Below are 20,595 nucleotides of genomic sequence, written 5' to 3'. Positions count from 1 at the left end.
TTCCTGCTGTTCCTCCTCTTTCTGATATCTTAATCACTGAGGTCAAAAATAATCTGGGAATTAGAATAATTAAAGACCTCCTTCACCTAGATCCAAAATCCAGGCAGTCTAACTCTTCTATCTAGTCCCTCTTCCAGAGCCTAACACCACTCCTATTACAGTAACAGTTTTCTAACTGGTCTCTGCCTCCAGAGTCAATTCCACTCTAATTGCCCCTTCACATGCTGCCCATGCCACGTTTCTCCTAAAAAATAAACCTGAGGAGAGATGGGGAAGAGAGGTGTGGAATTAGTTATACCCCTGGAGCAACTAATAGACAACCAGGAACAACTAGTAAATAACCTGGAACAGCTGCTGGGGGATAACCGTGACTGTCCACACATCGTACACCAAGCTGGATTGGGTGGAATGGCTGAGATCACAGCATAAAACCTGTAAGTAAAAGCTGCAGAACTGCGCCGGGAACCCCCTCCCCACCATGGCAGACTGAGTTGCAAAACCTCGCAGTAGGAGAAAACAGCCTTCCCAGAGAGAGCGATTATAGCTCAGCCCAGCTCCAACTGAGGTTTTAATTAACAAATATGGACTGCTGAATACAAGCTACCAAGACAGACAAACTCCTAAAAAGCAGCAAAGTACCCTGAGGTCGCTCCCAGTGGAGAGGAAGTGGGGCTGAAAGAAAAAAAAAATTTAATTAAAAAAAAGAAGGAAAAACATAGAGGCTTTTAGAAACAACCTTAAATAGCCAGAAAACGCCTGTGCCCCGGGAAAGGGAGCCCAGAAGACCAGGTGCTCTCTCTGACCCATGGGTGAAACTGGGGGGCCGTGGACTGGCTCTGAAAGGGGAAATTCTGCCTCTTTTTTCTTTCTCATCCTGAGTGGCTCGGTGGAGCCTCAGCCATTTTCAGTTCCCAGGGCGCTGACGCAGACAGGGGTGGAATTAACAAAGTCAGAAAGACAGAGGAGCTATTCAAATGCAGAAGATAACTCCCTAGGGGGTGTATCTTCCCTAAGAGGAAGGAGATAGAAACCAGCTCTAGTGCTGGCCTTCCCTTCAGAACTCATATCCCAGGGCCTGGAGGGAAAACAGTCAAAACAGAAACAACCTAAACTGAGAAGTAAAGGGGCCACACCTCTTTACATCAGTAGGCAGTGACAGGCTGACACGCACCACCTGTTGGGCAGGTTAGGAAAAGCACAGCAGCAAGAGGCCTCACAGGAAAGTCTGTCAATCTAAGACACACCCTCAGGGAAACCTGAAACTGAATATAACCCCATTCTGAGACCTGAACCCATTCTGGTCTGGGAAAATCTGATTGGGGTAACCAAGGAAACCAAATGCCTAGACAACAGGAAAGTACAAAATATATTAGGAAAAACGAAAATATGGCCCACTCAAAGGAATAAACTTACACCTCATTTAAGATACAGTTGAGATATTGTTTCACTTTAATGAAACAATCAAATAAAGATTTTGAAAGAAAATGCTAAATCAATTCAAAAACCAAATCAACAAGTTCAGGGAAGATATGGCAAAAGAGATGAAGGATATAAAGAAAACACTGGGTGAACATAAGGTAAAAATTGAAAGTTTGAAAAACAAAACTGGCAGAATCTATGGAAATGAAAGGCACAACACAAAAGATGAAAAACACAATGGAGACATACAACAGCAGAGCTCAAGAGGCAGAAGAAAACACTCAAGAACTAGAAAACAAGATACCTGAAATCCTACACACAAAAGAACAGATAGGGAAAAGAATGGGAAAATATGAGCAACGTCTCAGGGAACTGAATGACAACATGAAACACATGAATGTACGTGCCATGGGTGTCCCAGAAGAGAAGAGAAGGGAAAAGGGGCAGAAGCAATACTAGAGGAAATAATCAATGAAAATTTCCCATCTCTTATGAAAGACATAAAATTACAGACTGTCAAAGTCAAAAGCAAAGAGAGAATCCTGAAAGCAGCAAGAGAAAAGCTATCCATCACATACAAAGGAAGCTCGATAAGACTATATGCAGATTTCTCAGTAGAAACTATGGAGGAAAGAAGGAAGTGGTGTGATAATATTTAAGATAGTGAAAGAGAAAAACTGCCAAGCAAGAATACTATATCTGGCAAAACTGGCCTTCAAATATGAGGGAGAGTTTAAAATATTCTCTGACAGACAGACAATGAGAGCTTGTGAACAAGATACCTGCCCTACAGGAAATATTAAAGGGAGCACTACAGACAGACAGGAAAAGACAGGAGTGAAAGGTCTGGAAAACAATTTTGGGTAATGGTAGCACAACAATGTAAGTACACTGAACCAAGATGACTATGAGCATGGTTGACAGAGGAAGGTTAGGAGCATGTGAGACACCAAAAGGAAAGAGGAAAGATAAAGACTAGACTGTATAACTCAGTGAAACCTAGAGTGCTCAACAATTCTGACAAAATGTACAAATACGTTTTTATATATGGGAGAACAAATGAATGTCAACCTCGCAATGAATTAAAAATGGGGTGGTACTGGGGGAAAAATACAATCAATGCAAAATAGAAATTATAGTTTACAGAAACATTGTATTATGCTTCCTTTAATGTAACAAAGGAAATATACCAAAGCTAAATGCCTATGAGAGGGGGACATAGGGAAGGGTACGGGACACAACATTGTTAATGTTGTCTGACTCTTTTATTGTACTTTAGTTTAATTCTATCTTTCCTTTTGTTGCTTTTTAGCTGTCATTTTTTTTCTTTCTTTTTCTTTTTCTTTTGTCTCTCTACCTTCTTTGACTCTTCCTCCTTCTTTATGGAAGAAATGGAGATGTCCTTATATAGCTAGTGGTGATGGTGTTGAATGCATAAATACATGATTATACAGGGAACCATCAATTGTTTACTTAGGATGGAATAAATGGTGGGTGAACAAAACCATCTTAAAAAAAAATGGGTTGATGAAGAAGCCGTGAGGGCACTATATTGAGTGAAATAAGTCAGACACATAAGGACAAATATTGTATTGTCTCACTGATTTTAACTAAATATAATATGTAAACTCATAGACATGAAATATAAGTTACCAGGATACAGAACGAGGCTAAAGAATGGAGAGCGGTTGCTCATTATGAGCAAAATGTTTAACTAGGTTGAACTTAAGTGTTTGGAAATGGACAGAGGTGACAGTAGCACGCTATTGTGAGAATAACTAACAGTGCTGAATGGTGTGTGAATGTGGTAGGAAGGGGAAGCTTAGAGTCACGTATGTCACCAGAAGGAAAGTTGGATATTAAATTACGGGAATGCATAAAACAGTGAATCCTGTGGTGGATATCTGTGATTAACTGTACAAATATTAGAAATCTCTTTCATGAATTAGAACAAATGTATGACACTATAACTAGAAGTTAATAATAGAGGGGTATATAGGAAAAAAATATACCTATTGCAAATCAAGAACCACAGTTAGCAGTATTTTAACATTCTTTCATCAACAGTAACAAATGTACTATACCAAAACTAGAAGTCAATAATGGAGGGGGAGTGGTTGAGGTATGGGAGAATTTGAGTTTTCTTTTTTGTCTTTATTTCTATTTTCTGGAGTAATGAAAATGTCCTAAAAATTGAAAACAATAATTAATTTTGGTGATGGATGCACAGCTCTATGATGGTACTGTGGGGAACTAATTGCATACTTTGGATCTTTGGATGATTGTATGGTATGTGAACCATCTCAATAAAATTGAATTAAAAAAATAAAATAAATCTGAGAAATGAAAAGAGGAGCAGTGGGCTTCCAGCCAACCAAGCACATCAGGTCTACCAAGAACCTCAGCTAAGGGCACCAAACAAAAAAAGTACCATGAAAGATGACAAAACTTCCTGTTCACAAGAGAATGCACCATGCAACAGCCCAAAGCCTTGGAAGCAGATAGCAATACCTCCATTACCATCTAAACTGCCACCGGTCAACCTGTTTCACCAAGACATCCTGCGGGCCTGGTGCCATCAATTAAAGCTGAGCACCAAAGGCCAGAAATTAGAAGCGTATAAGCGACTCTTTGAACATGCTACCCAGAACAAAAGGATATTCCTGTCACAGTAAGGAGGATAAAATCCTGACAGTCTCAAAGAAAATCAATAGGGAAAATGCCTCTGAAAAATTATGAGAAAAGGAAGATGTCTTCTGAGGGCACCCTCCAGAAGTGGCTCCTCCCCTGAGGAGGGAACATTTGCCTTTGAAGAACCAACCTAGTCTTCCTGAGGGATTGAATACAGTGTGGTGACGACTTCCACCCAGGAGGCTGTGTTGGCCTCCAGGACAAGAACTGCAGCCAGATGAATGCTTCCCCACGATGAAAGCAGGGGAATTGCCACAAGAGCCTATGGCGTCAAGCGGTGTGTGGTACACAGAAGTCTCCCTGCAAACACAGATGGTTGGGTTCACTTGCAATTTCATGCTGGACCAGCCTGGGTCCCTGAAAAACAACGGACAGTGAGTGCACTCTTCTTGTTACCTGCCGGCAATTTTCCACCCCCACATCTGGAGGACAATACGTCGTGCCCCAAATGTGTTCAGAGGAACAAGACCTTAATGAAAAGCCTCCAAAGAAATTGCAACACCGAGAAAAGGGCACTTCCATGATTGCAATTAATGGTAGAAAAGGTCCACAATCGATTCTGATGCCACCAACTACCAAGCCCCTCCATGCCCTCCACAATCCCTGTTCATAGGGCACACAAACTGGTGTGTAAGAGATTCTGCTCTCAGGCCGCAACAATGCCTGCTCCTTCATGGGTCAGGAGACTTATGCTTAAAAATGGGGGGTGGGGTGGGGGGAACGACCCACTTTTCAAATTACTATTCATTCCATTTAGTACAATGAAAAAGTTGTCTATACACCTAAAGAGCTACCCTCCTGAAACAGAATTGACTAAAACAGTTCTTTCAAGTGGAATGTTCTTTAGCTGAGCATTGTGGAGTTAAGTGAAGAGATAACAGAAATTTCCTCCTGTACTGGACTTCCAGCCTTCTTTGGAAACTGTTCCTTTTTAATTGTAAATTTAGTGACTTCAAACTATTGAATATTTAAAGCTGATGGAAAAACTGTTATTGCCCCTGCCCTGCCAAAAACATGATTCTTAATATACAAACCAGCATTTTTCAAGAGTTATTCTTTAAGTTTCTGTGAGTTGGCTCTGGAATCAAAACAGTGTCTTTCCCCAGTCTTTATATATTGAATCAGAAATGTATATATAAAATAAATCATCCCCCATTGTATTTAGTGGGCCATAGTATTGCATGTAAATTATTGTTAATGTTCTTAAGCTCAAAGAAGTATTAAGGCAAAAAGCATGTTTTTTTTATGATTCATTTTTAATTGTTTACCTACTAACTAAATTAATTGTGAATTTTGGAAAAGATCTAAAGTTTTCATTTGTCCTATGATTTTTATATGGCAGTTTCCTATGTTGTTTTATTATGAGGTGGGGAGGTTTATTTTTATTTACTCCAATGAAGATAAAAAAGTAATGCAGTGGAAGAAAGGGTGGAGTTTGGAAGTTTCTATCATTTTATAGATGGTTTGGGTAAGAAGCCTCAATAAATGTTAAAGCTAGAGAGATAAGTTTGTTGAAGGGCAGGATATTTTCAATCTCAATAGTGTATCCTCACAAACTGCTCATTAGCCATAAGAGGAAAAAGAAATCGAGCAGCCCAGTAAGGAGGTTAAGGGGGCTGATATGACCTGAATCCAAGTACCACCACCTAACTAGACTGTCAGGAGGGTGCAATTTACTAAACTTTTCCATGCCTAAATTTCCCCATTTGTTAAAAAGATACATAGGTTGTATCCCAGGGTGGATGTGAGGGTTAAATGAATCAAAACACAACTGAAGGAGGCGGGGCAAGATGGCAGACTGGTGAGCTGTATGTTTTAGTTACTCCTGCAGGAAAGTAGGTAGAAAGCCAGGAACTGCGTGGACTGGACACCACAGAGCAATCTGACTTTGGGCATACTTCATACAACACTCATGAAAATGTCGAACTGCTGAGATCAGCGAAATCTGTAAGTTTTTGCGGCCAGGGGACCCGCGGCCCTCCCTGCCAGGCTAACTCCCGGGGGAGGAGGGGCTGTCAGCTCCGGGAAGGAGAAGGGAGAACTGCAGTGGCAGCCCTTATCGGAAACTCATTCTGCTGATCCAAACTCCAACCATAGATAGACGGAGACCAGACACCAGAGAATCTGAGAGCAGCCAGTCCAGCAGAGAGGAGAAAGGCATAGGAAAAAAAAAAAAAAACAACACGAAAAACTCCAAAATAAAAGCGGAGGATTTTTGGAGTTCTGGTGAACATAGAAAGGGGAAGGGCAGAGCTCAGGCCCGAGCTCAGGCCCTGAGGCGCATATGCAAATCCCGAAGGAAAGCTGATCTCTCTGCCCTGTGGACCTTTCCTTAATGGCCCTGGTTGCTTTGTCTCTTAGCATTTCAATAACCCATTACATCTCTGAGGAGGGCCCTTTTTTTTTTTTTTTTTAATCCTTTTTTCTTTTTCTAAAACAATTACTCTAAGAAGCCCAATACAGAAAGCTTCAAAGACTTGCAATTTGGGCAGGTCAAGTCAAGAGCAGAACTAGGAGAGCTCTGAGACAAAACGCAATAAACCAGTGGCTGAGAAAATTCACTAAACACCACAACTTCCCAAGAAAAGGGGGGTGTCCGCTCACAGCCATCATCCTGGTGGACAGGAAACACTCCTGCCCATCGCCAGCCCCATAGCCCAGAGCTGCCCCAGACAACCCAGTGTGACGGAAGTGCTTCAAATAACAGGCACACACCACAAAACTGGGCGTGGACATTAGCCTTCCCTGCAACCTCAGCTGATTGTCCCAGAGTTGGGAAGGTAGAGCACTGTGAATTAACAAAGCCCCATTCAGCCATCATTTCAGCAGACTGGGAGCCTCCCTACACAGCCCAGCAGCCCAGAGCTGCCCTGGGGGGACGGCACTCACCTGTGACATAGCACAGTCATCCCTCAACAGAGGACCCGGGGTGCACGGCCTGGAAGAGGGGCCCACTTGCAAGTCTCAGGAGCCATACGCCAATACCAAGGACTTGTGGGTCAGTGGCAGAGACAAACTGTGGCAGGACTGAACTGAAGGATTAGACTATTGCAGCAGCTTTAAAACTCTAGGATCACCAGGGAGATTTGATTGTTACAACCACCCCCCCATCCCTGACTGCCCAGAAACAAGCCCCATATACAGGGCAGGCAACACCAACTACACACGCAAGCTTGGTACACCAACTGGACCCCACAAGACTCACTCCCCCACTCACCAAAAAGGCTAAACAGGGGAGAACTGGCTTGTGGAGAACAGGTGGCTCGTGGACGCCACCTGCTGGTTAGTTAGAGAAAGTGTACTCCACGAAGCTGTAGATCTGATAAATTAGAGATAAGGACTTCAATTGGTCTACAAATCCTAAAAGAACCCTATCAAGTTCAGCAAATGCCACGAAGTCAAAAACAACAGAAAATTATAAAGCATATGAAAAAACCAGACAATATGGATAACCCAAGCCCAAGCACCCAAATCAAAAGATCAGAAGAGACACAGCACCTAGAGCAGCTACTCAAAGAACTAAAGATGAACAATGAGACCATAGTACGGGAGACAAAGGAAATCAAGAAGACCCTAGAAGAGCATAAAGAAGACATTGCAAGACTAAATAAAAAAAATGGATGATCTTATGGAAATTAAAGAAACTGTTGACCAAATTAAAAAGATTCTGGACACTCATAGTACAAGACTAGAGGAAGTTGAACAACGAATCAGTGACCTCGAAGATGACAGAATGGAAAATGAAAGCATAAAAGAAAGAATGGGGAAAAAAATTGAAAAAATCAAAATGGACCTCAGGGATATGACAGATAATATGAAACGTCCAAATATAAGACTCATTGGTGTCCCAGAAGGGGAAGAAAAGGGTAAAGGTCTAGGAAGAGTATTCAAAGAAATTGTTGGGGAAAACTTCCCAAATCTTCTAAACAACATAAGTACACAAATCATAAATGCTCAGCGAACTCCAAATAGAATAAATCCAAATAAACCCACTCCGAGACATATACTGATCACACTGTCAAACACAGAAGAGAAGGAGCAAGTTCTGGAAGCAGCAAGAGAAAAGCAAATCACCACATACAAAGGAAACAGCATAAGACTAAGTAGTGACTACTCAGCAGCCACCATGGAGGCAAGAAGGCAGTGGCACGATATATTTAAAATTCTGAGTGAGAAAAATTTCCAGCCAAGAATACTTTATCCAGCAAACCTCTCCTTCAAATTTGAGGGAGAGCTTAAATTTTTCACAGACAAACAAATGCTGAGAGAATTTGCTAACAAGAGACCTGCCCTACTGGAGATACTAAAGGGAGCCCTACAGACAGAGAAACAAAGAAAGGACAGAGAGACTTGGAGAAAGGTTCAGTACTAAAGAGATTCGGTATGGGTACAATAAAGGATATTAATAGACAGAGGGGAAAAATATGACAAACATAAACCAAAGGATAAGATGGCTGATTCAACAAATGCCTTCACGGTTATAACGTTGAATGTAAATGGATTAAACTCCCCAATTCAAAGATATAGATTCGCAGAATGCATCAAAAAAAATGAACCATCAATATGTTGCATACAAGAGACTCATCTTAGACACAGGGACACAAAGAAACTGAAAGTGAAAGGATGGAAAAAAATATTTCATGCAAGCTACAGCCAAAAGAAAGCAGGTGTAGCAATATTAATCTCAGATAAAATAGACTTCAAATGCAGGGATGTTTTGAGAGACAAAGAAGGCCACTACATACTAATAAAAGGGACAATTCAGCAAGAAGAAATAACAATCATAAATGTCTATGCACCCAATCAAGGTGCCACAAAATACATGAGAGAAACACTGGCAAAACTAAAGGAAGCAATTGATGTTTCCACAATAATTGTGGGAGACTTCAACACATCACTCTCTCCTATAGATAGATCAACCAGACAGAAGACCAATAAGGAAACTGAAAACCTAAACAATCTGATAAATGAATTAGATTTAACAGATACAGGACATTACATCCCAAATCACCAGGATACACATACTTTTCTAGTGCTCATGGAACTTTCTCCAGAATAGATCATATGCTGGGACATAAAACAAGCCTCAATAAATTTAAAAAGATTGAAATTATTCAAAGCACATTCTCTGACCACAATGGAATACAATTAAAAGTCAATAACCATCAGAGACTTAGAAAATTCACAAATACCTGGAGGTTAAACAACACACTCCTAAACAATCAGTGGGTTAAAGAAGAAATAGCAAGAGAAATTGCTAAATATATAGAGACGAATGAAAATGAGAACACAACATACCAAAACCTATGGGATGCAGCAAAAGCAGTGCTAAGGGGGAAATTTATAGCACTAAACGCATATATTAAAAAGGAAGAAAGAGCCAAAATCAAAGAACTAATGGATCAACTGAAGAAGCTAGAAAATGAACAGCAAACCAATCCTAAACCAAGTACAAGAAAAGAAATAACAAGGATTAAAGCAGAAATAAATGACATAGAGAACAAAAAAACAATAGAGAGGATAAATATCACCAAAAGTTGGTTCTTTGAGAAGATCAACAAGATTGACAAGCCCCTAGCTAGACTGACAAAATCAAAAAGAGAGAAGACCCATATAAACAAAATAATGAATGAAAAAGGGACATAACTGCAGATCCTGAAGAAATTAAAAAAATTATAAGAGGATACTATGAACAACTGTATGGCAACAAACTGGATAATGTAGAGGAAATGGACAATTTCCTGGAAGCAAAGAGATCCAATCAGTCATCAAAAATCTTCCCACAAATAAATGCCCAGGGCCAGATGGCTTCACAGGGGAATTCTACCAAACTTTCCAGAAAGAACTGACACCAATCTTACTCAAACTCTTTCAAAACATTGAAGAAAATGGAACACTACCTAACTCATTTTATGAAGCTAACATCAATCTAATACCAAAACCAGGCAAAGATGCTACAAAAAAGGAAAACTACCGGCCAATCTCCCTAATGAATATAGATGCAAAAATCCTCAACAAAATACTTGCAAATCGAATCCAAAGACACATTAAAAAAATCATACACCATGACCAAGTGGGGTTCATTCCAGGCATGCAAGGATGGTTCAACATAAGAAAAACAATCAATGTATTACAACACATTAAAAACTCGAAAGGGAAAAATCAATTGATCATCTCAATAGATGCTGAAAAAGCATTTGACAAAATCCAACATCCCTTTTTGATAAAAACACTTCAAAAGGTAGGAATTGAAGGAAACTTCCTCAACATGATAAAGAGCATATATGAAAAACCCACAGCCAGCATAGTACTCAATGGTGAGAGACTGAAAGCCTTCCCTCTAAGATCAGGAACAAGACAAGGATGCCCGCTGTCACCACTGTTATTCAACATTGTGCTGGAAGTGCTAGCCAGGGCAATCCGGCAAGACAAAGAAATAAAAGGCATCCAAATTGGAAAAGAAGAAGTAAAACTCTCATTGTTTGCAGATGATATGATCTTTTATCTAGAAAACCCTGAGAAATCGACGATACAGCTACTAGAGCTAATAAACAAATTTAGCAAAGTAACGGGATACAAGGTTAATGCACATAAGTCAGTAATGTTTCTATATGCTAGAAATGAACAAACTGAAGAGACACTCAAGAAAAAGATACCATTTTCAATAGCAACTAAAAAAATCAAGTACCTAGGAATAAACTTAACCAAAGATGTAAAAGACCTATACAAAGAAAACTACATAACTCTACTAAAAGAAATAGAAGGGGACCTTAAAAGATGGAAAAATATTCCATGTTCATGGATAGGAAGGCTAAATGTCATTAAGATGTCAATTCTACCCAAACTCATCTACAGATTCAATGCAATCCCAATCAAAATTCCAACAACCTACTTTGCAGACTTGGAAAAGCTAGTTATCAAATTTATTTGGAAAGGGAAGATGCCTCGAATTGCTAAAGACACTCTAAAAAGAAAAACGAAGTGGGAGGACTTACACTCCCTGACTTTGAAGCTTATTATAAAGCCACAGTTGCCAAAACAGCATGGTACTGGCACAAAGATAGACATATAGATCAATGGAATCGAATTGAGAATTCAGAGATAGACCCTCAGATCTATGGCCGACTGATCTTTGATAAGGCCCCCAAAGTCACCGAACTCAGCCATAATGGTCTTTTCAACAAATGGGGCTGGGAGAGTTGGATATCCATATCCAAAAGAATGAAAGAGGACCCCTACCTCACCCCCTACACAAAAATTAACTCAAAATGGACCAAAGATCTCAATATAAAAGAAAGTACCATAAAACTCCTAGAAGATAATGTAGGAAAACATCTTCAAGACCTTGTATTAGGAGGCCACTTCCTAGACTTTACACCCAAAGCACAAGCAACAAAAGAGAAAATAGATAAATGGGAACTCCTCAAGCTTAGAAGTTTCTGCACCTCAAAGGAATTTCTCAAAAAGGTAAAGAGGCAGCCAACTCAATGGGAAAAAATTTTTGGAAACCATGTATCTGACAAAAGACTGATATCTTGCATATACAAAGAAATCCTAGAACTCAATGACAATAGTACAGACAGCCCAATTATAAAATGGGCAAAAGATATGAAAAGACAGTTCTCTGAAGAGGAAATACAAATGGCCAAGAAACACATGAAAAAATGTTCAGCTTCACTAGCTATTAGAGAGATGCAAATTAAGACCACAATGAGATACCATCTAACACCGGTTAGAATGGCTGCCATTAAACAAACAGGAAACTACAAATGCTGGAGGGGATGTGGAGAAATTGGAACTCTTATTCACTGTTGGTGGGACTGTATAATGGTTCAGCCACTCTGGAAGTCAGTCTGGCGGTTCCTTAGAAAACTAGATATAGAGCTACCATTCGATCCAGCGACTGCACTTCTCGGTATATACCCGGAAGATCGGAAAGCAGTGACACGAACAGATATCTGCACGCCAATGTTCATAGCAGCATTATTCACAATTGCCAAGAGATGGAAACAACCCAAATGTCCTTCAACAGATGAGTGGATAAATAAAATGTGGTATATACACACGATGGAATACTACGCGGCAGTAAGAAGGAACGATCTGGTGAAACATATGACAACATGCATGAACCTTGAAGACATAATGCTGAGCGAAATAAGCCAGGCACAAAAAGAGAAATATTATATGCTACCACTAATGTGAACTTTGAAAAATGTAAAACAAATGGTTTATAATGTAGAATGTAGGGGAACTAGCAGTAGAGAGCAATTAAGGAAGGGGGAACAATAATCCAAGAAGAACAGATAAGCTATTTAACGTTCTGTGGATGCCCAGAAATGACTATGGTTTGTTAATTTCTGATGGATGTAGTAGGAACAAGTTCACTGAAATGTTGCTATATTATGTAACTTTCTTGGGGTAAAGTAGGAACATGTTGGAAGTTAAGCAGTTATCTTAGGTTAGTTGTCTTTTTCTTCCTCCCTTGTTATGGTCTCTTTGAAATGTTCTTTTATTGTATGTTTGTTTTCTTTTTAACTTTTTTTTTCATACAGTTGATTTAAAAAAGAAGGGAAAGTTAAAAAAAAAAAAAAAAAGGAAAAAGACAAACAAGGAAAAAAAAAAAAAAGATGTAGTGCCCCCTTGAGGAGCCTGTGGAGAATGCAGGGGTATTCGCCTACCCCACCTCCATGGTTGCTAACATGACCACAGACATAGGGGACTGGTGGTTTGATGGGTTGAGCCCTCTACCATAAGTTTTACCCTTGGGAAGACGGTTGCTGCAAAGGAGAGGCTAGGCCTCCCTGTATTTGTGCCTAAGAGTCTCCTCCTGAATGCCTCTTTGTTGCTCAGATGTGGCCCTCTCTCTCTGGCTAAGCCAACTTGAAAGGTGAAATCACTGCCCTCCCCCCTACGTGGGATCAGACACCCAGGGAAGTGAATCTCCCTGGCAACGTGGAATATGACTCCCGGGGAGGAATGTAGACCCGGCATCGTGGGATGGAGAACATCTTCTTGACCAAAAGGGGGATGTGAAAGGAAATGAAATAAGCTTCAGTGGCAGAGAGATTCCAAAACGAGCCGAGAGATCACTCTGGTGGGCACTCTTACGCACACTTTAGACAACCTTTTTTAGGTTCTAAAGAATTGGGGTAGCTGGTGGTGGATACCTGAAACTATTAAACTACAACCCAGAACCCATGAATCTCGAAGACAGTTGTATAAAAATGTAGCTTATGAGAGGTGACAATGGGATTGGGAAAGCCATAAGGACCACACTCCCCTTTGTCTAGTTTATGGATGGATGTGTAGAAAAGTAGGGGAAGGAAACAAACAGACAAAGGTACCCAGTGTTCTTTTTTACTTCAATTGCTCTTTTTCACTGTAATTATTATTCTTGTTATTTTTGTGTGTGTGCTAATGAAGGTGTCAGGGATTGATTTGGGTGATGAATGTACCACTATGTAATGGTACTTACTGTAAACAATCGAAAGTACGATTTGTTTTGTATGACCGCGTGGTATGTGAATATATCTCAATAAAATGAAGATTAAAAAAAAAAAACAAACACACACAACTGAATGACATCTCAGTTTTTGCATCTATACAATGTGACTAATTTCAATACCCACTTTGGAGGGGTCTTCTGAGGATAAATAGTTACTTCATGTGAAATAATACCATATATGGCACATAATATGTTCTTTAAATGAAATTAGTCTTACTTGGCAGATAGTGAGGACTCTACAGATATTAATGTGGTACAAAAGAGAAAATGTGTGTGTGTGTATATATAGGTGTGAATTCTCAAAGTATTAGTAAATCATTATGGATCCACTTGTATCTTCACACATCTTACGTTTTTACTTTAATCTCAAAACTGCTTTTAATAACACTTCCTAATAAATAAGACTTAAGTATTTTAAAAAAAGATCTAAGTCATTCACTTCAAATTAGGCAATGCTCTCCACTGCCTTCAAAATAAAATCTAAACACCTTCAAAATAAAATCTAAACTCCAAGAACTTCCAGAATAGGGGACAGTCATTTAAACAGACTCACTTTCAAAAGGAATCTCATGAAACATTTCATCTCACATGGAAGACTTTATTTGTAGAAATCTACGGAAGAGAATTTGAGAATAAGTATTACAAACATATGGTTCAATTAAACAATAAAACATACACTGGTGATGTTGGGAATAAATTTATTCTATGGATTCTTATCTCTTTTATGAAACTACTTAGAAAGACCAATTGAATACTCAGTTTATAATCACACTTTGTCCAACAGAAAGGAGGGCTAAGGTTACTACCATTTCAAATTCATTCCTTTATTCATTTGTTCATTCAATACTTAGATTTCCTAGTACATGCTAGGTACTGAAAATACAACAATGTACAAAACCAGTTAAGAGTCTTGGCCTCAAGTGGCTTAAATTCCTTCGGGAGGTTAACAACATTGAACTTTATCTAAGCCTGATGCTCCCAAAAAGCAGGGAAGGTTGAAAAATCAGTCCCTTCTTTCGTGTTCTGACAAATGGCTAACTGCAAAGGATCCGCCTACCCTCACATATTCCAGAAATAAGACACTCCTCTCTACCTTTCTTCATGACTTGTTTACTTACTTCTATAAAATCCCAGGTTCCTCCCTCTTTGAACTGTTTCTCATTAATGAACTTTCTCTCTATTGCAATAACCTGAATAAAATCACCTCAATTGTCTGGTGCATTTAATCGTTCACAATGGAGACAATCAAATAATACAAACCTGGTATATTAGATGGTATATTTTCTGCTATGAAAAAAAAAATGGGGAAGGGGAATAGAAAATGCTAGGAGGGAGGGATTTAATTTTAAAAAGGATGATGTGGGAAAGCTTCACTGAAAAGGTCTATTTGAGAAAGATTTGAATGGGTGAGGAAACCATACAATTAATTGGGGTAGGAGCATTTCCAAAAGCAAGCAAAACTGGAAACAAACATGGCATATGTGAGAAACAGCAAAGAGGCCTGAGGCCTGTTCAGCTGAAGGGGAGCAACCTCGCACAATTATAGGAAGAAATGAGGACAAAGAGGTAATGCAGTGGGAGTGGGGGACAGATAATGTAGGGCCCTATAGATCCTCAGACTGTAGCTTTTACTAAGTGAAAATGAAAATCACACAGAAGTTTTGAGGACATAAGTGAAAAATCACTCTGGCTACCTTGAGACAACACTGTAAGAGAGCAAAGGCAGAAGAAGGAAGATCATTCTCAAGGCTATTGCAATAATCCACGTGAGACATGGTGGTGGTTTGGACCAGGGTGGTTAGCAGTGAATATGGTGAGAAGTAGACATTTACACATGTATTTTCAAGGCACAGCCAAGGATTTCCTGACATACTGAACGTGGGATGTGAGGGATGACTCCCAGACTAAGCAAACAGAAGAATGGAATGGCCATTGAGATAAAAAGACTTCCAAAGGAGCAGGCTATGAAAGGAAAATCATTAAGTTGGTTTGGAGCATGTTAAATTTGAGATAGCTATTACCACATCCAAGTGGAAATGTCAAGTAGGCCGCTAGAGATTGAGTTCAGGGAAATGTTATGGGATAAAGATGTAACTTTAAAACACTTTAGGTGGGCGGTTGTCAAAACTAGTAAGAATAACAGCAATAGTATCAATTTTACCTCATAAAGTACAACTGGAGTGAATGTTACCTGGTAAGATGTTGTCCCTTATCATTCCTAAGTAGCTACATTTTACTATGGTAAAAGTAAGGTTTCCATCACCATATCTTCTAGAGTTAGACATGATGGAGAAGAATGGGGACATTATTCTCCTACATGTCTATAATTCCAATATAAGGCAACCAATGAGCTATCACCAAAGGCCCCAAAGTACTCCTGTACTGTAGTTGGGATCAAAGACAAAAGAGTCAGTCTGGGTAGCTTTCAAGGACCTATTTCTATAATGTTTTTCAAAGGTTCTGGAACTTTCATCTCCCCAACAGGATATCAAAGTGTCTACTTTAAAACAGACTTCATTTGAGAAAGGGAAGTGCATCCAAGATCCTACTTATGAAAACTTAAAAATGCACAATAATAACTCTAAGGAAATATTTTAAATGAGCATATCCTGATCTGGAACATGATCATTTCAAACATCTGTTCAACAAATACTTATTGAGCACCTTCTATGTGCTACCAACAATTCCAAGTGCTAGGGATACAACAGTGAAGAAGAAAAAAATCTGTCCTGAAGAGTGCTTGCATTCTAGTAGGGGACAGTGATATAAACAAACAGAATTATAGCAAGCCAGCTGGTGCCATGTGCTATGGAAAAAATAAATCAGGGAGGGGAATACTGAATATCAGAATAGAGGATTGGAATTTTATATAGGGTTGTCAGGGAAGGTACCTGAAAGAAACAATGAAGAATAACAAGCAGAGTAGTTTTCAACCCGTTTTCTACCTTAACATCCTGAAATACAGTTGAGTAGAATAGAACACCCACAGATACCTTCAATTTTAAAAAGATCTACTGCCATATAGGGGTGAAAACGGAATTGAATTCATTAACTTCTCTAAAGAGACAATAAAACTGGTAAGAGGCACAGGTTTGCAGCTTCCTTGAGCCTTCTGGGAGCAGTTAGCCAGGTAAAGGGGTAAGGAAGGTGAAGTTATTTGGGCATCCCAAAAGGTAGAGAAGATAGAAAGCACATCACTGTAAACAAGCCGATATTCTAAGAACACCAAGCAAAATAATTATGGAGGGTAGGGAGGGATGGTGGAAGGAGAATGGTTGGGGATGGATTTCGAAAGATCAAGAAGGCCAGGCATTACATACTAAAAATTTTAGATGTTTATCATGTCAATGGGGAGCCATCTCAGAGTCTTTATGTAATTTCAGAAAGGCCATTTCATTTTGCAAGGAAAATGAGACTAGAAAAGAGACCTCTCAGCATTCCAGATGAGAAATGGTTAGGGGTCTGAACTAAGGCAACAGCTATACTGATGGATATGGATGGGAGATGTTTAAGAGATAAACTAACCAGCTTTGGATGGTCAATAATGGCTACCAATTTCTGACTTGAGTAGTAGAATATGGTTGTGTATAAGGAGGAAGAGGCTGAAGGGAGAGAGAGGTGTCAGGAGGAAAGTTGTATGTCAGGGCATAAGATAACTTTTGAACATACCAAATTCAGATGATTTATGGGCTATCCAATCAAGAACTGTTCAGTTGCCAAGTGGACATAGAGGTTTGCAGCTGAGGAGAAAAAGTTGAAATAATATAGTATTTATAGTACCTTCTAAGGAGCTTGCCCATAAAAGAAAAAAGATAAAGCTATAGCTGGAGTTTAGATGTTGAGATTAACATGGAAATTTTCAAGATAAGAAACACCTTAATATGCTTCCATGCCAAAAGGAATGAACCAGTAGGAATAGAGAATTTAGCAATAAAGGAGAGGCACAAGACGGACCATTAAAAAGGTATGATGAGATTCCAGGCACTGACGGGTGAAGAATTTCAGCAATAAAAGGAGAAGAACATGAAGATAGCTCTAGATGCAGGTATAATCACAGATGGAGAGAAAGGAAATTGAGGAAGCTGAATGCCTTTTTTTTCCTTTTTAATTTGAAGTCAAGTCATCTGCCAGGAATAAGCAAGAAGGTAATGGAGTAGACTTGAGAGGTATGAGTGGGAAAACGGTTATGGATTTCAATTTCACATATAAAAACATAAAACAATATAGGAGTTATCAACTCACCTGGTCTATTAGAAGGGGTGGTCAAAGCCTGTCCTTTAAGTAAATGCAACAATTCCACCCCACCCCCCATCTCCAAGGGTTATCTTTCTAATGATATTTTTCTTAAGACTGTTACTGTGTCTAGTGAATAAAAACTGACAAAAATCTATCATTCTTACCAAGGAAGGAAACAGAAAAAAAACATTGTTTTGTTAATTTTGTTTTAATATATTATTATAAATACATGTAGTTTGGATTGAAGCATAGTAGTGATCCTGCCTTTGCGTAGTTTCTACAGGAAACTTTGTCTCTTTATCAACCATGTCACAACAGACATTCTTCTTCAAGAACCAAGGACTGCCAGCAGCCAGCCCCCAGAATGCCACAGTCTTCCAGGAGAAAGCATCACCTTGATGACGCCTTGATTTTTACTTCTCTTAGCCTCAGAACCATGAGCCAATAAATTCCTGCTGTTTAAGTCGCCCATTGCATAGCAGTTGCTTTATCAATGAGAAAACTAAAACACCTTCCTACTGACTTCCCTCCCTTTAGTCTCCCTGCAATTGCTACTTTACCTGATTAATTCCTAAAATAGCACTTTTATCATGGAAAAAATCTCCAGCGCTTGTTAAATACAAAAACCAACGTGCAGAACATTCTGTACAGTGAAATCTCACTTATGTATAAGAGGGAAATTATAACACAAAAAAAATTTATGGATGCATAAATTTATGGATCATTCCTGTACAGATAAACTTTGTTTTATGCAATTTTTCACCATTATAAACAGCAGTGAAATAAACACCTTTCTAAATTCCTCTGTACATGTGATTCTCTAAAATAGATACCTAAAAGCCAAAAGGTACACACACTCAAACATTTTTTATAGATACTGCGGAACTGCTCTCCAAAAGCCAAACTCCCAACAACCACCTAAGAGAGTACCTGTATCTCCAACACAGGATAACAACCACCATCTTTAACTTCTGCTCATCTCATGAGCAAAAAAGGATCTTTATTTTAACCTGCATTTTCCAGCTTACTTAATGGGGTTAAGCAGCTTTTCCTATGTTTATCGGCAATCTTCATCTCTTTTTCTGTTAATTACCTATGTTCCTATTGGACTGTCTTCATCAATTTTCAACAGCTCTTTATAAACTGGGTCATGTATGAATTCATTGTTATATCTACTGCAAATATGTTCTTCTAGCATGATTCAAGTTTTTTTTTAATCTTCTCTTTTGTCATAGATACGTTTTTAAACTTTATGCAGTCAAATGTGGAGGCTGGAGCAGGGTATCCTTTATAGATTCTAGGTTTTGGTTTTTGCATATAGCTGTTTAATCCATGTATCCGGATTTCTTTTTTCTTTTGGCGTGAGGTAGAAATTCTCCTGATTATTGAATGCTCCATCCTTCTTTGATTTGAATAGCCACCTTTTATTAAATAAAGTCCCACACATTTATGAAATCAGTCTCTATATTCTCCATTCTATTCCACTGATCTATTTTTTATTCCTGTACCAGTACAATACAATTACTTTGGTACTTCTCACTTTCTATAGTGCCATTTTTCAACTCTTTCCCTTGCCCCTCCCTACACACACATACACAAACACACAACCCAAAGCACATACTTAATGGCAAAAATAAAACAGACTAGACTGCAGGATACACACAATACTTATTTTAACAGCTAGCCTAGGATTTCTTTTCCTTCCCACTCAAGAGAATCTCCCCCCAACCTTAAGAATAACTATTCTGTAAAATAAACTCAAATTCCTTGGTGTGACATTCAAAAGCTTCTAATATCTGGCTCTAACCAAGCTTACAAGTGATTAACTCTGCTTATATCTTATCTGGTCAAAGTAATCTAATTGTTATCTTCTGAACACAAAATAGATGGCCCTATCCTTGAGTAGTTTTCACTTACTCAAACCCCATATCCTAGAATGTTTTCCTCCATCCTTTCTTCTGATTTGTACTGATTTAAGTCTCAGCCCTCTTCCATGAATTTTTCCTGACACAATGATCTCTCCTTCCCCTGAATCTACAGCAGTTACTGTCCATACTTCTTAGAATAACTTGCCTACGGATACCTTATATGGCTTATTTTTCCCTTGAGTTTCTTTACTGATTAGTATTAAGTTCAAAGTTTTGATAAAGAGCTCAAATTTTATTTTGCTAAATGTCTTTATAAAGCATAAAAATTTTAACTGATTTCTAATCACAAAAAGTCATTTAATATATTCTTATTCATCTCTCATCTCTTATCATTCTATTTTCTCTACAGTAGAAGACATGCAAGCATTTACTCAGATTAGGAACTAAAGGATCAAGAATAGTAGTAAGCTCCAGCTCTGATTTCAGGTCTAGCCACACCTCTACCATAACCATATTTTACACTTATCATAATTATGAATACAGGCACATCTTGTTTTATTGTGCATCACTTTATTATGCTTCCCACATAGTGCCTTTTTTACAAATTGAAGATTTTTTGGCAACCCTGCGTTAAGCAAGTCTATCAGTGCCATTTTTCCAACATGGGCTCACTTCATGTCTCTGTGTCACACTTTGGTAATTCTCACAATATTTCCAACTTTTTCATTATTATTACATCTATTATGGTGACCAATGATCATCAGTGATCTTTAATATTACTATTGTAATAGTTTCAGGGTGCCATGAACCACACCCATATAAGATGACAAGCTGAAACAAAAATGTTATGTGTGTTCTGGCTGTTCCACTGACAGG

General features: G+C 38.8%; 1 protein-coding gene and 1 pseudogene across 5 annotated transcripts in view; one reads left to right on the top strand and one right to left on the bottom strand.

Annotated features, from left to right (window-relative positions):
- The window catches only part of CCPG1 (cell cycle progression 1), an 80,294-nt gene that overhangs the window by 42,947 nt on the left and 16,752 nt on the right, over positions 1-20,595 (bottom strand). For 2 of the 5 annotated variants that reach the window (XM_037833888.1, XM_037833889.1), the window contains exon 3: positions 14,169-14,227. The exons of the other annotated variants lie outside the window; for them this stretch is intronic. The gene's annotated coding sequence lies outside the window, so the exon portion shown is untranslated. The remainder of the gene's footprint in view (positions 1-14,168; positions 14,228-20,595) is intronic. 5 annotated transcript variants of the gene reach the window in all.
- LOC119532786 lies at positions 268-4,634 on the top strand (annotated as a pseudogene).

The sequence above is a fragment of the Choloepus didactylus genome, chromosome 4 (assembly GCF_015220235.1).
Source record: "Choloepus didactylus isolate mChoDid1 chromosome 4, mChoDid1.pri, whole genome shotgun sequence".
In the NCBI taxonomy this organism is placed as follows: Eukaryota; Metazoa; Chordata; class Mammalia; order Pilosa; family Megalonychidae; genus Choloepus; species Choloepus didactylus.
Note: the sequence above shows the minus strand (reverse complement) of the source record. Positions and strands in the feature narration are given on the sequence as shown.